The sequence below is a fragment of the Ascaphus truei genome, chromosome 17 (assembly GCF_040206685.1).
Source record: "Ascaphus truei isolate aAscTru1 chromosome 17, aAscTru1.hap1, whole genome shotgun sequence".
Taxonomy (NCBI): Eukaryota; Metazoa; Chordata; class Amphibia; order Anura; family Ascaphidae; genus Ascaphus; species Ascaphus truei.
The window spans coordinates 22646635-22660665 of record NC_134499.1 but is presented as its reverse complement, the minus strand read 5'-3'; the positions used below and the strand labels follow the sequence as shown (position 1 = coordinate 22660665).

General features: G+C 46.1%; 1 long non-coding RNA gene across 1 annotated transcript in view; it reads left to right on the top strand.

Moving 5' to 3' along the window:
* The window catches only part of LOC142468126 (uncharacterized), a 40735-nt gene that overhangs the window by 12881 nt on the left and 13823 nt on the right, over positions 1-14031 (top strand). The window lies entirely within an intron of this gene.

Here is a 14031-nt window from a genome sequence, read left to right as displayed (position 1 = left end):
TACGCTCCCCTGGTTTTTTCTTCCTATGTTTCGTGTGGACCTTGAAACAGTCCGTCTAAGGGTTTGAGTGTTCTTATTTTTATTTTTACTTTGTATTTTGTGTTTACCTTCACATTTATATACATAGTTTTTCCATTAAGTGTTTATATATTATTCACTGTGTTTAGGTATTGAGCGCCATCTTGTGTGTTCTATACAGCACTGGTACCTGCTGCATTCCCTCCTAGCAGTGGCTACCCTTCCTTTCCTGCGGCCTGCTGCTATCCTCTTACAGTGGCCTGCCTTGGACTTCTGCGCTGAAGCGTTGGTTCTTCCCGACGCTGCACTGCGGTGAACTTCGGCCAGCCTGCTGTCTCCTCCTGCTGAGATCGGCGTCATGGGCCGAGGCCGTTTCTCGCGCAGAAGCCACCCCCGCGCTCACGCTCCTAAGCTGAAGCGGGGAACTCCTGACTTCCTGTTGCCGAACTCCTGCTTCATTAACGACGATGCTGCCTTCTCCAATCCTGACCCTGCGATGTACGACTATGAACTGCGCACTCCGGATCAGTCTGCGTGGACTAAGGTCGGTGATTATATAACCCCACCTCAGCCCCGCGGTCCGGTCCCGGTTTGTGGCGAGCATCGGCGTAACACAAATATTGTAGCAATAAGACTTCATTATGTTCATTATGTATTGGGTGCGTTTCTCCCAATGGGACTCGAAGCGTTTCACAATTACAGTATAGTGTGCGGTGCTCAGCACATAGGGATTTTACAGACACAGTTGGTTTGTTTTGCCTTGTAATTGGAGCAATGATCGATTAATGTTACTTTAGTTTTATTATTTAGTTCAAACTAAAGCAAATTAAAGCATAATCGTTGTGTAATCAACAATTTACTAACATTACGCACATTTATTTCTGCATTTATTCATGTCATAGATTGTCATATCCTAGATTTTTCTTGCAGTACTGCTATTCCTTTTAATGTGTATGAATTTTTATAGAATAACATTACAATTTAGCATTAAAACACCAATATATTTAATGAATGGCCGTTTATTTGTATTTTTTTGGGTGGAACAGCAAATTGGCGAGGCTACAAAAACATAAAACTCATCAACATAAAATACTTTGCTTTTCCAAAGGGATTCTGGGGCAGCCTCTTTATCTTTTATGGGGTCTGTCTCTGAGAAAACTGGGGTGGTGAGGCGGAGCATAAATTTTGTGAGGTAGACTATAGTGATGGGCCGGGGGAGGCAGCCAGATATACCCTCTGGCCGTGGCATAGGGATGGTTTGGCGAAGTTACAAACTGAGGGAGCTTATGGCTACATTTTGGCTGCCTATAAACTTTATCCAGGGGAGCCATACCTTCTGGTAATTATCGTATGTATCATTTAGAAAGCTACTGTAGTGAGTTTTTCCATCATACATACATACAAACCACACCTTGTTTCTAATTAGCGGGATTGATGGTATTGTATCTTGTTTCCAAAGACCTGCTAGGGCGCACCGTGCCGCAGCGATAATATGAGTTATTAGCTTGTTTTCCGCCCGGGTGTGGCCTTGAAGTGGTTTGTTTAGTAGAAACAGCCACAGATCTAGGGGGATGTTGGAGCCCATAATCTGGCGGATCCAAGATCTAACCTGCCTCCGTAGAGCCTGCACCCAGGGGCATAACCACCACATATATAGTTACATAGTTACATAGTAGAGGAGGTTGAAAAAAGAAATAGGTCCATCAAGTTCAACCTATGCTAAATTTAGACAACAGATACTCTATCCTATATCTATACTTATTGATCCAGAGGAAGGCAAACAAAAAACCCCATTGAGGGGAAAAATTAATTCCTTCCTGACTCCAAGAATTGGCAAATCGGATTAATCCCTGGATCAACATCCTTCCCATGTATACTTATTTGCTATATCCCTGTATACCTTTCCCATTTAAAAAGATGTCCAACCTTTTTTTGAACAACTCTATTGTATCTGCCATCACAGTCTCCATGGGTAATGAATTCCACATTGTAACTGCCCTTACTGTAAAGAACCCTTTCCTTTGCTGCTGGTGAAATTTCCTTTCCTCCAATCTTAAGGGATGGCCCCTAATCCTTAGTACTGCCCGTGGGATGAATAGTTCTTTTGAAAGCTCCTTGTATTGTCCTTGAATATATTTGTATATAGTTATCATATCCCCTCTTAGACGCCTCTTTTCTAATGTAAATAAATCTAATTTAGCTAGCCTCTCCTCATAAGTTAGATTGTCCAACCCCTTTATTAATTTGGTGGCTCTTCTCTGCACTCTCTCTAGTTCCATAATGTCTTTTCTTAGGATTGGGTGCCTGTGACGGTGACTTTGTGACAGGCTATTAATAATACACACCAAATATAACTGGTTGAACTGGACGAGACTTAGATATGATAAAATATAATTTATTCCTTGAAAAAGGTGAACACACGAGATATACAAATAACAGACAAAATATGGACACTTACTTAAAGGTTAGGACAAGAAAGCCATCAGGATACAGGATGGGCCATTTCTTCCATAATTCAGTTTCAGATGTTGACATCACAGCAATACATGAAGATCATACATGAAGACATTTGAGTAAGGAGTGACTCTGACTTATATACCATTTGAACCCTTCTCTTGCACTCAAGATGCCGAGTTGGCTAGAAAAAATATCTTTGAAGCAGATTTTGGCTTCCATTGTAAGTGTGAAGTATCACACTTAAAAACACTCAGTTCCTTGGTTCCTGCCCCCAGTATAAACAATTAGGGCAGTTACCTTTTGATCACCGGGCTATGTTAATTCTTGCAGGATGCTCTCCCTGCCCTATTAACATAGCAGATGGGGGTCTGCATTTTTCAGAGCAGATCCAAAATTCCATATACACTGTAAATAACTTCATAACTTCAGTTCAGGAGTACTTACTGTATGAAACCAGGTAACCAAGAGGTTAACTATCCATGCGCTTCCAAGAGTCTATAGAAGACAGCTGCATCCTGATAATAGGTAAATGTAATGCTGACCAGATCCCAAAACGACCGATTGACACAGTCTTAGCAATAAACAAATAGCTCTCCTTAGAGCACCAGTGAAATTGTAATTGTAGACTCACGGTTGTGAAAAGTGATGGGAGGCCAGTAGTAAGAATAAACAGCAGCACCGGCAATCTGAAAACTGGTTGCAAACTTGGCTCTGCTCGCATCAGGTGTATCCCTCTATGTCCTGGAATGACAGGAACAGCAGCTGTCCGGCGCGCAGCCAGTGAAGATCTGCAGCATGAAGACACTCCCCCCGTGGGAGGTTTTCAAAAAAGCCCCACGGGCTGAAACGCGTAAGAGGATCCGCCAGACTCTTTTACCCTGATGTTTGAATAAATCGTGTGCTTCATCACCATTGCCTGCTGCGGTTTCATTTTGGGCTGCGCGCCGTTCCTGCCTCCCACGGGGGGAGTGTTTTCATGCAGGAGTACTTACTGGCACGCGAGACATATTAATACATTCCGTCACGCATGACGCTCCCAATGAGACTAAATATTACCGTGTAATACTAAAATTAAGAGAGATATTAATATCTGCCTCTTAGGACCGGCTAAACATCAGGTGTCTGTAATCCTTATGTGCGAATCAGTCCCACGAATACACATATGTAGCTTTTAGCACGTTCAGCCGAGGACATCTCATAATATTCTTATATTTAATAAGGTCACTCATTCTGTAGCCCCACTCCTAAATCGGGGCGTTTGGCCAGTCTACCAAATGGAGTGTCTGGCAGGAAACTATGGTTTGTAAGTGTGAGTTTTAACACTCACAAACCACTCCAGCTTCCTAAACATTTGGTCGCATTCCTTAGTAGGCAGGCATCTTTGAGGGTAACTTAAACAAAGGGCTAAAATCACTATTCAACTATTAACCCTTGCCCTCCCGGATGGATCCCAGTGTTTGTGTGGTGCTGTCACTGGAACAGAAACAATACATTTTTACAGGGGAATAAACAGTTGGATGGCTGAAGCATGGCAAAACCACATTACTTGACCCCAGTCCAGTTAACCCCTTGCTTCCCAGGTGAGAGTAGAGGGTGGCCAAATGGGGTGTAACCCCTTTAATCCCGGGCCAAATCCTATCATGACACCTCCCCTGCTCAATGGGTGCCTGGTGCCCCAGCTGCCTCCCCTGGCATTGGGACACCACTGGCGCCCTTGAAGCACTCAATAAGTCCTGAGGGGTTGGCCTGGCAAAATTGTCCTCCGGCATTGTCCAGTACATTGTCCTGGCCACAGTGGATAATGAAGTCCAGATCCTGCTGAGCAGGGCTCCACCGTGGCCGCCGGGCATTCTCCTTTGCCTCCCTCTGCCCCCCACCCCATGCCTGGTGAACCAAGTCCATGGTGAAGGGGCCTGTCTGCTGACCAGGCTGCATACTGCATGTCTCTGCACCAGCGAGAGACCAGCTATCAAGCACAGACCGTCGCTTTCCTGTCAACCAAGTTGGGAAAGAGCTATGTCACTATCCTGTAGGGACCCTACCTGCCCTGGCCCTGTGCCCACCTGTAGCTGCTCTGCTATACCCTTGACTCTCCTCCCTGGCTGCCTATCTACCCACAGCCCCTCCTCTGGGAACCCTGGGGAATCTGTCAGGGGGGTCACTCCTGGCCAGTCAGAACAAGGGACCTCCTGCCTACCTAGCCCATCCCTAGCTTCTGCCAGCTGCCTGACACCCCACTGACCTCCTATCTCCCCCTGCTCCACAGTGTCTCCCTGCCTAGCCTCCCATAGGCCCGGCACCTCAGCCCCTGCTGATGACTCCTGCTGCTTACCTCCCTGCAGCCCACCTGCACTCCTCTCCCCCCTGGGCCATCCTAACCCAGACCTTGGAACTACCTGAATGCACCTACCTCCCTGACCTTGTCTCCCCCTTACCAGGGATGAGCTCAGGGGCACCTCTACAGATGCAACCGCTTAGCTCTTGGCTGGCAGGTATCCCGTGGCACAAGCTGGCCACTGCACATGATACCCCCAGCCCATAGCTAGGCTGCAACAGGGGGTTGCTGATCTGAGAAACCCCCTGAGGCTCGGCCAGGGTAATGGGAAACTCTAGCTGCCATACCTGCTGCTTTCCCTCCCCGGCTACCACTAGCCCGTCTTCTCTCACTGAGATCTGATGCTGGCTACCTACCTGCAGCCTCCCCTCACTCTGTTTCTCCCTAGCTAATCCTAACCTGGATCCTAGGGACACCTGAGTGAGGCCATCTCCCTGACGCTGCCTCCCCATTACCGGGGATGAGCTCAGGGTTGCTGGTGCAGATGCACCCACCTTAGCTCCTGGCTGGCAGGTAATCTGGGGGTGGTCTAACTTTGCCACAACCCCTGATACCTCCAGCCCATAGCAAGGCTGCAACAGTGGGGCTCTTAACTGAGAGTCCCCTTGCTGCTCCGCCAGGGTAATGGGGACGCCTGGCTGCCCTACAAGCTGCCCTTCCTTCCCCTCCACTGGTACCCCTACCTCCTGCCACCCCCCGGTCACCCCTATTGTGAAACAACGTGGTACAGTCATAGGGAAAAATAAGTCAGGGTCAGTCTGCGACTTGGTCTGGCTTACCTCGCTGGTCCCCGCAGAGACCGCCGCCTTCGTTGGTCCCGATTGCAGGGGGACTTGAGTGGCCGCCGCCGGCATCATCTGGGCCGGGCAGCAACAGGCTGCTGCCGCGACAGCGCCCGGGTTGGGTACAGGTACAACGGTGCAGGACAAGGGTCCCAGGTCTTTGTGGAGTAACACGGCTCCCGCCAAACCAGGTAAAATAACCCCATCCAGCAAACCCTGTCCCTCCCCCCACTCAGAAAGGGCTCCGGCACTTTGCCGGAATTGCGGCTCTTCCGCCGCCATCGCCGCCATGGGCGAGCCCCGGGTAGCTGCCGCAGCAATACCCGGCTTTGGTGCAGGGTCGCCGGCGTGGATTGTGGGGCTCCGGTCATCGCTGGGAATTGCCGACTCCACCAAACAATGTGAAACACCCACCTCCCGCACACCCCAACTCTCCCCCCAAATAAAATTGCCGCCGGCAGGATGCCGGAGTGGCGGCTTCTCCGCCACCGCCGGTTCTCCGCCGGGATCAGGTGGATGACCGTCGCTCTCCGCTGCTGTTGCCGATGCAGCCCGGCCAGGTTCTCAAGGATGTCCCGCGAAGTGTTGTCGCCCTGGCTGGGCGGGAGCCATCAGAGGATGCTGCTAACTGGGTCATCTTTTCCGCAGCTCGTGAGCGCTGGCTCTGAGGGCTTCTTCGCCCGACCGTGCACGGTCCGGGCACTGGGCATTATTGTGGCCCGTTTGTTGGCAGTGCCGCAGCGCCTGCCAGAGCTTCTCCGCCACCGGTGGACTAACCCCAGCAAGGGGCAACGGAGTCCAGAGCGGAGTTGCTCGAGCGCCGGGCTCATTCCGGAGCTTCTCCGCCGCCGGTGGACTAACCCCAGCAAGGGGCAACGGAGTCCAGAGCGGAGTTGCTTGAGCGCCGGGCTCTGGGAGGAGGTAAGTGGGTCGGATCATTGCCAGCTTCAGGTGCTCGAGCCACTCTGCCGGGGACATCTCTCCCTGCGTAAACATCAGGGCCAGCAATTCTGGGTAAAACGGACTGGCCGCCGCAACGACCAATACCCCTCCTGCTGCAAGACTCTCGTGGTCCCGGAGATCAACCGCTCCCTCCACAAGTCTCTGCCGTCCCGAAGCTGGGTCCCTTCCCTGCTCTCCGGGCGGTTCGATGGTTACAGGGGGGCCCACCTAACTAAGCAGCCAATGTGGACCCGACTTACTACAATCTAGGTTCCTACGACTTGGTGCCCCAGCCATTGCCAAACCAATTGCGTCCATAGTCAACTCTATCCTGTCTGCAGGCCATATCCCTAAGACCTGGAAAACTGCCAGAGTTGTCCCAATCTTCAAAAGTGGGGACAAAAACACTGTCTCAAACTACAGGCCAATCTCACTTCTCCCAATTCTATCCAAAGTTATGGAAAAATGTGTCCACTCCCAATTAAGCGAGTTCTACACCAAGACAAATTTCCCTAGCCAATTCCAGTCTGGGTTTCGTCCCAAACACTCCACCGTAACTACCCTGCTAAAAGTTTGCAATGAAATCCAGTGTGGAATGGAACGGGGACAACTCACTGGTGCAGTATTCCTAGATTTTGCAAAGGCTTTTGACACAGTTGATCATGCTATCCTGCTTAACAAACTCCAGAGCTCTGGAATAGGGAAACATGCTTTAAACTGGTTTCAGTCCTACCTATCAGGAAGATCCCAACATGTGTCCATCTCAGGCTCTAACTCCTACCCCCTGGATATCACCTGTGGTGTCCCGCAAGGCTCTGTTCTGGGGCCCCTACTCTTCTCAGTGTTCATTAATGATCTTCCCACAGCTTGTACGGAAGCCTCAATACACATGTATGCAGATGACACAATCCTGTATGCACACAGCCATAGCCTCTCTGACCTTCAACACATACTTCAGTCTGACTTTTTGAGACTCGAAAACTGGATTTCCCAAAACAAACTGTTTTTAAACACTGACAAGACTGTAACAATGGTATTTGGGACCAAGACTAAATTTGTAAAGCTTCCAGTGACTGAGCTCCTGATTAGAACCAACGCTAAAACCACCCTAACACCTGTCACTAGTTTTAAATACCTGGGCTTATGGTTTGACTCCCACTTAACATTCGGGATGCACATTGATACCCTGACAACCAAGACCTATGCCAAACTAGGGGTACTTTACAGGAACAAATCCTCCCTAAGTCTCCTGGTCAGAAAGCGTATTGCACAGCAGATGCTAATGCCAATTATTGACTATGGAGACATAGTATATGGCTCGGCTCCTCAAACCCACCTTAGCAAACTTGACACCCTCTACAATTCAATTTGTCGTTTTGTTCTCCAATGCAACTACAACACACATCACTGCGAAATGCTCAAAGAACTAGATTGGTCATCACTAGAGTCTAGGCGCAAAGTTCACCTTTCCTGTCTCACCCTCAAATACTTTCTGGGCAAGCTACCCAGCTACCTGAACAAGCTCCTCACCCCTACCACATGCAGTACCTATCACCTGAGATCAGACTCCAAAAGACTATTCATGGTCCCAAGACTCAACAAAGTATCCGGACGTTCCTCCTTCTCCTTCCGTGCACCCCAAAACTGGAACAACCTACCAGAGACTCTCATATCCACCACCAGCTTAAGTTCTTTCAAATCTAAGGCTGTCTCACACTTTAATCTGGTCTGTAACTGTTTCATAAGCTCATAATATATATTTTCTTTAACTGTGCATGCAATGTCTTGTATATAAATGTATACCTTGTTCATTTATGTAACTGTATTTGTAACCATGTATTATTTGTTTTACTCTGTGCCCAGGACATACTTGAAAACGAGAGGTAACTCTCAATGTATTACTTCCTGGTAAAATATTTTATAAATAAATAAATACAGCGGCTGCAGCTGTGGATCTTTGCTCAGCCTGCCGGGTTTCATGCTCACCGATCGCTGCCTCTCTCTCAGCCTAGCCGGCTGTTGGTCCCCGCGCCGACTTGATGCACTCCTCCGTCTCGGTGCCCGGCTCCAGTCACACGGATGGCCGGCACTTTGGTTCTGGAGACAATGCTTCTCACAAGTAGGGGAACAGTGAGGAGGTGCCATATCTTGTGTTATATGTTGTACACTGTGTGTTCAATATCTTTAGTCCCAGGAACTCGCAATTACCATCGAGTTCCCACTATATTACAGTATCGCTCAGTACACTGTAATACAGGTCCAGTTCAGTCCCGCCGCTGCCACCAGTTTTATTATAAGCCTGTGACGGGATCTTTGTGACAGGCTATAGTAATACACCACAAAAGATATAACTGGGTTGAACCGGACGAGACTTAGATATGATCAAATATAATTTATTCCTTGAAAAAGGTGAACACACTCTCGTGTACAAATAACAGACAAAATATGGACACTTACTTAAAGGTTAGGACAAGAAAAGCCATCAGATACAGGATGGGCCATTTCTTCCATAATTCAGTTTCAGATGAAGACATCACAGCAATACATGCAGATCATGAAGACACATGAAGACATTTGAGTAATGGGAGACTGACTTATATACCATTTCAACCCTTCTCTTGCACTCAAGATGCCGAGTTGGCTAGAAAAAATCTCTTTGAAGCAGATTTTGAATTCCATTGTAAGTGTAAAGTATCACACTTAAAAACACTCAGTTCCTTGGTTCCTGCCCCCAGTATAAACAATTAGGGCAGTTACCTTTTGATCACCGGGCTATGTTAATTCTTGCAGGATGCTCTCCCTGCCCTATTAACATAGCAGATGGGGGTCTGCATTTTTCAGAGCAGATCCAAAATTTCATATACACTGTAAATAACTTCATAACTTCAGTTCAGGAGTACTTACTGGCACGCGAGACATATTAATACATTCCGTCACGCATGACGCTCCCAATGAGACTAAATATTACCGTGTAATACTAAAATTAAGAGAGATATTAATATATGTCTCTTAGGACCGGCTAAACATCAGGGGCCTTATGCAGAGAGCATCGTTATTTCGAAATTCGCCATTTTTTGTACAATTTCGCGCAGAAACCGGCAGAAAATGGCAAGTTCCGAAAAACGCGCCATTTTGTTTTTTCAATTGCTAAAATTCGCCTTGCGGCTGGCGAGAACCTCCATCTCGCCATTTTTAAAACTCTCCGAATGCAGAGAGGTGCGAACGGCAAGTAGCGGCTGTTCGCGCCAAAAAATGGCGCGATTCTCGCATTTTTGCCGCGCCAGGAAAAGATGGCAAGATGGCGCTCGCCGCCTATAGTAAAGGGGAAAAAAAAGGCGCGAATTTGTTTTTACACGTTTCTGAAGCGCGCATCTCGCCAATTTAAACTCGCCACACGCATCCATGTTAAACATAGCAGAATTCGCACTTTTCTGCATATGGAGAATAAAACTCTCCAAAAAAGCTACTTTTTATGAAATTCGCCAATTTTAAAATTCTATGCTCTCTGCATGAGGCCCCAGGTGTCTGTAATCCTTATGTGCGAATCAGTCCCACGAATACACATATGTAGCTTTTAGCACGTTCAGCCGAGGACATCTCATAATATTCTTATATTTAATTATGTCACACATTCTGTAGCCCCACTCCTAAATCAGGGGTGTTGGCCAGTCTACCAAATGGAGTGTCTGGCAGGATACTATGGTTTGTAAGTGTGAGTTTTAACACTCACAAACCACTCCAGCTTCCTAAACATTTGGTCGCATTCCTTAGTAGGCAGGCATCTTTGAGGGTAACTTAAACAAAGGGCTAGAATCACTATTCAACTATTAACCCTTGCCCTCCCGGATGGATCCCAGTGTTTGTGTGGTGCAGTCACTGGAACAGAAACAATACATTTTTACAGGGGAATAAACAGTTGGATGGCTGAAGCAAGGCAAAACCACATTACTGGACCCCAGTCCAGTTAACCCCTAGCTTCCTAGGTGAGTAGAGGGTGGCCAAATGGGGTGTAACCCCTTTAATCCCGGGCCAAATCCTCTCTATCATGACAGTGCCCAAAATTGTATTCCATATTCAAGGTGTGGTCTTACTAGTGCTTTGTAAAGGGGCATAATTATGTTTACTTCCCTTCCATCCATTACCCGTTTGATGCAAGATAAGATCTTGTTTGCCTTTGCAGCTACTGCATGACATTGGGCACTATTGCTAAGCCTACAGTCTACAAGCACTCCTAAATCCTTTTCCATCAAGGATTCCCCCAATATATCTCCATTTAATTTGTAAGTCGCCTTTTTATTCTTGCATCCCAAATGCATAACCTTACATTTATCTGTATTAAACCTCATTTGCCATTTGCCACGTTTCCAGTCTCTCCAAGTCCTTCTGAAGAGAAATTACATCCTGCTCTGATTCTATTACCTTACACAATTTAGTATCATCAGCAAAGATGGAGACTTTGCTCTCGATCCCAACCTCAAAGTCATTAATAAACAAGTTAAAAAGCAGGGGTCCCAGTACCGATCCCTGAGGTACTCCACTCACGACTTTAGCCCAACCTGAAAAAGTTCCATTTATGACAACTCTCTGTTGTCTGTCCTTTAACCAGTTTTCAATCCAGGTGAATATATTTTTACTGAGTCCAATTTGCTTTATTTTGTACACCAACCACGTGTGAAACCGTATCAAAAGCCTTTGCAAAATCTAAGTAGACCACATCAACTGCATTACCCTGGTCTAAATTCCTACTTACCTCCTCAAAGAAACAAATAAGGTTAGTTTGGCAAGATCTATCCTTCAGAAATCCATGCTGACTATTACTAATAATTTTATTTTCCATTAGGTATTCCTGAATATTATCCCGTATTAAACCTTCAAGTAGTTTCCCTACTATTGAAATCAGGCTTACAGGTCTGTAATTTCCCGGTTGTGACCTAGCTCCCCTTTTAAATATAGGCACCACATCTGCTTTACGCCAATCTTGTGGTACTGAGCCTGTGGAAATGGAGTCCTTGAATATTAAATATAATGGTTTGGCTATTACTGAGCTTAACTCCTTGAGAACTCTTGGATGTATGCCATCGGGGCCAGGTGCCTTATTTACTTTAATTTTTTCAAGTCGCTTATGAACTTCTTCCTCAGTTAACCAATTAATATGGAGGTTGTGGCTTCCTCCTGCGGCACTACCATTGAAATTGATTCTTCCCTGGTTAGCACAAAGGCAAAGAATGTGTTTAATACCTCTGCTCTTTCCTTATCTCCAATAATCTGCCTGCCCATCTCACACTGAAGGGGTCTTATATTTTTTTCTCATTTTTGTTATTAAGGTACTTAAAGTACTTTTTAGGATCGATCTTCCTTTCTATTCTTTATTCGTTATCAATTTTTGCAATTTTGTTACATTCCTTATAATTCCAATACAATGTCTCCATCCCTTCTGATTTAAAGAATCTAAAACTCCTTCCTCTTGTCCATTTCCTCCCCTACCTGTTTATTTAGCCACAATGGTTTTGACTTTTTTTTTAATACTTATTACCCAAGGGTATAATAAGCAACTGATAAGTGTGCTTTTCTAACAATGTTTTAAAGACTGCTCATTTATCTTGTACATTTTTCCTGCAAAAACATCATCCCAATGTATTACTTGTAGATTAGATCTCAGTTTATTAAAATCTGCCTTGCTAAAGTTTAAGGTCTTTGTTGAAACCAAATAATCTGTTTTGATAATTTATTTAAAATGATAACATGGTCTCATCACTGTTACCCAAATGTTCCAGGACTTGAATATTTGCCATTACTTCTACATTGTTTGATATTACCAAATCTAGTATTGCCCCTCTCCTGGTTGGTTCCTCAATAATTTAGGTCATAATTGTCTTTAAGCACCCCCAAAAAAACCTGTTTCCTTTTGTTGTAATGCTAATCTCATTGTCCCAGTCTATGTCTGGATAATTAAAATTCCCTTTACTCAACTACCTTCCCCACCTCCTTCAAGCATGCAAGTTATACCTTTACTCAAACAGCAATCTTGACCCGACCTATCTCTATTGCCCTGTCCCCCGTCTGCTTTGTCTCAAACTCCTTGAATTCTCACTTGCTCCAAATTTCTCCCCACCTATTCTCTTCTAGATCCTCTACAATCTGGTTTCCTGCACTGTTCATTCCACCAAAACAGCCCTCACTAAAAATAACCTCCAAAAAGCACCCAAGAAAAAAAAAAAAAAAAGAAAAAAAGCCAAGTCTCATGACATGCCAAACAAGTTAAACAGGATTCCCTATAAGCATCAGTGATTAAAATGGAACAATAAGGTTCCATGGGCAGTGTTGTTAATGGTTTCAAAATGCATATACATGTGCTTTATCATCAAAGTTAAGCTTCAATTTGTTCACGTCAACCTAAAACTTGGTGTCTGATCTCGTTGTTCAAGCAAGAAAAGGTGGTGGGGTGGGGGGAAGAGAAAGGAAGTAAAGAGCCAGGCCCAAAGAGAGCCCTGCTGACCTATACAAGTCAAGCACAACTTCCTCAAACAAATCCCAACCCACCAGGCCCATACCACCTCCTGCCCACATCCCTAAAGTTTGTATGGCCCTCTCTTCTGCTTGCCTTGCTGTAGGCTTTTCTACCTTACATGGCCTGCAGGGAGTCCCATGCATTGCCTCTGCATGCCCATCACCATAGTCAGCACCCCCAGCCCATCCTCCCTCTTCTCACTCCGCCAGCCCATACATGCTCTTCCCCTCTGGCTCTACTCCTTTCATTTGTCCTGGGCCTAAATATTTGTTCGCTGCCCTACCCACACCCTCGTATGCAATCTTCAGATGTTCCTATGGGGAGAGGCCCCATGATTTTGTAGAAACATGCTATAAAATGATCACTGAAAGTTACTGCTGTTTCCAGTCGAATATTTTAAACGTTGTCTTAATGGTGCAAGGAAAGTAAGCGCAAACCTTAATAATACATTAATAAAGAAAAAACAACAAATGAATATCACCAAGAGGAGATGCAGCGTGTGTGAGAGATCTCAATCTCTCAAAGTAACATTTGGGGAGGACACAAAGCGCAAAACCTTCCTCTCCAGGGTGGAAAAGTCACATGGAATCTCAAACCGATGTGGGCAGCATATGTAGGGAAAAAAATATATAGTGCAACAGTTTTAATTAATATAAAATACTCGAGCAAGGAGCTCCAATACACTCACATGCTCCAGATCAAATAAAAGCAGTTTAACCACTCGGGGTTCAGACGCAGCTAGGTAGATTCCAATCAGATACAGCACGTCCTCTACTTCCGCATTCGGGCGGTGTCTGCCGTCACAGATCGGTTCCTTCAGTTGTCCAGCAATAGGGGGAAGGATCCTCTGGCCCCGTGGTAGTCGGCAGCAACACAAAGCGTGTGGGCGGGAGGACGCGATGACAGCACAGCTGATGTCACGGCAGAGAGTCCGCAGGGAAACTGACTCCTTCACAGGTCTGAGCGCACAGGAAACCCTACGTGTTTCA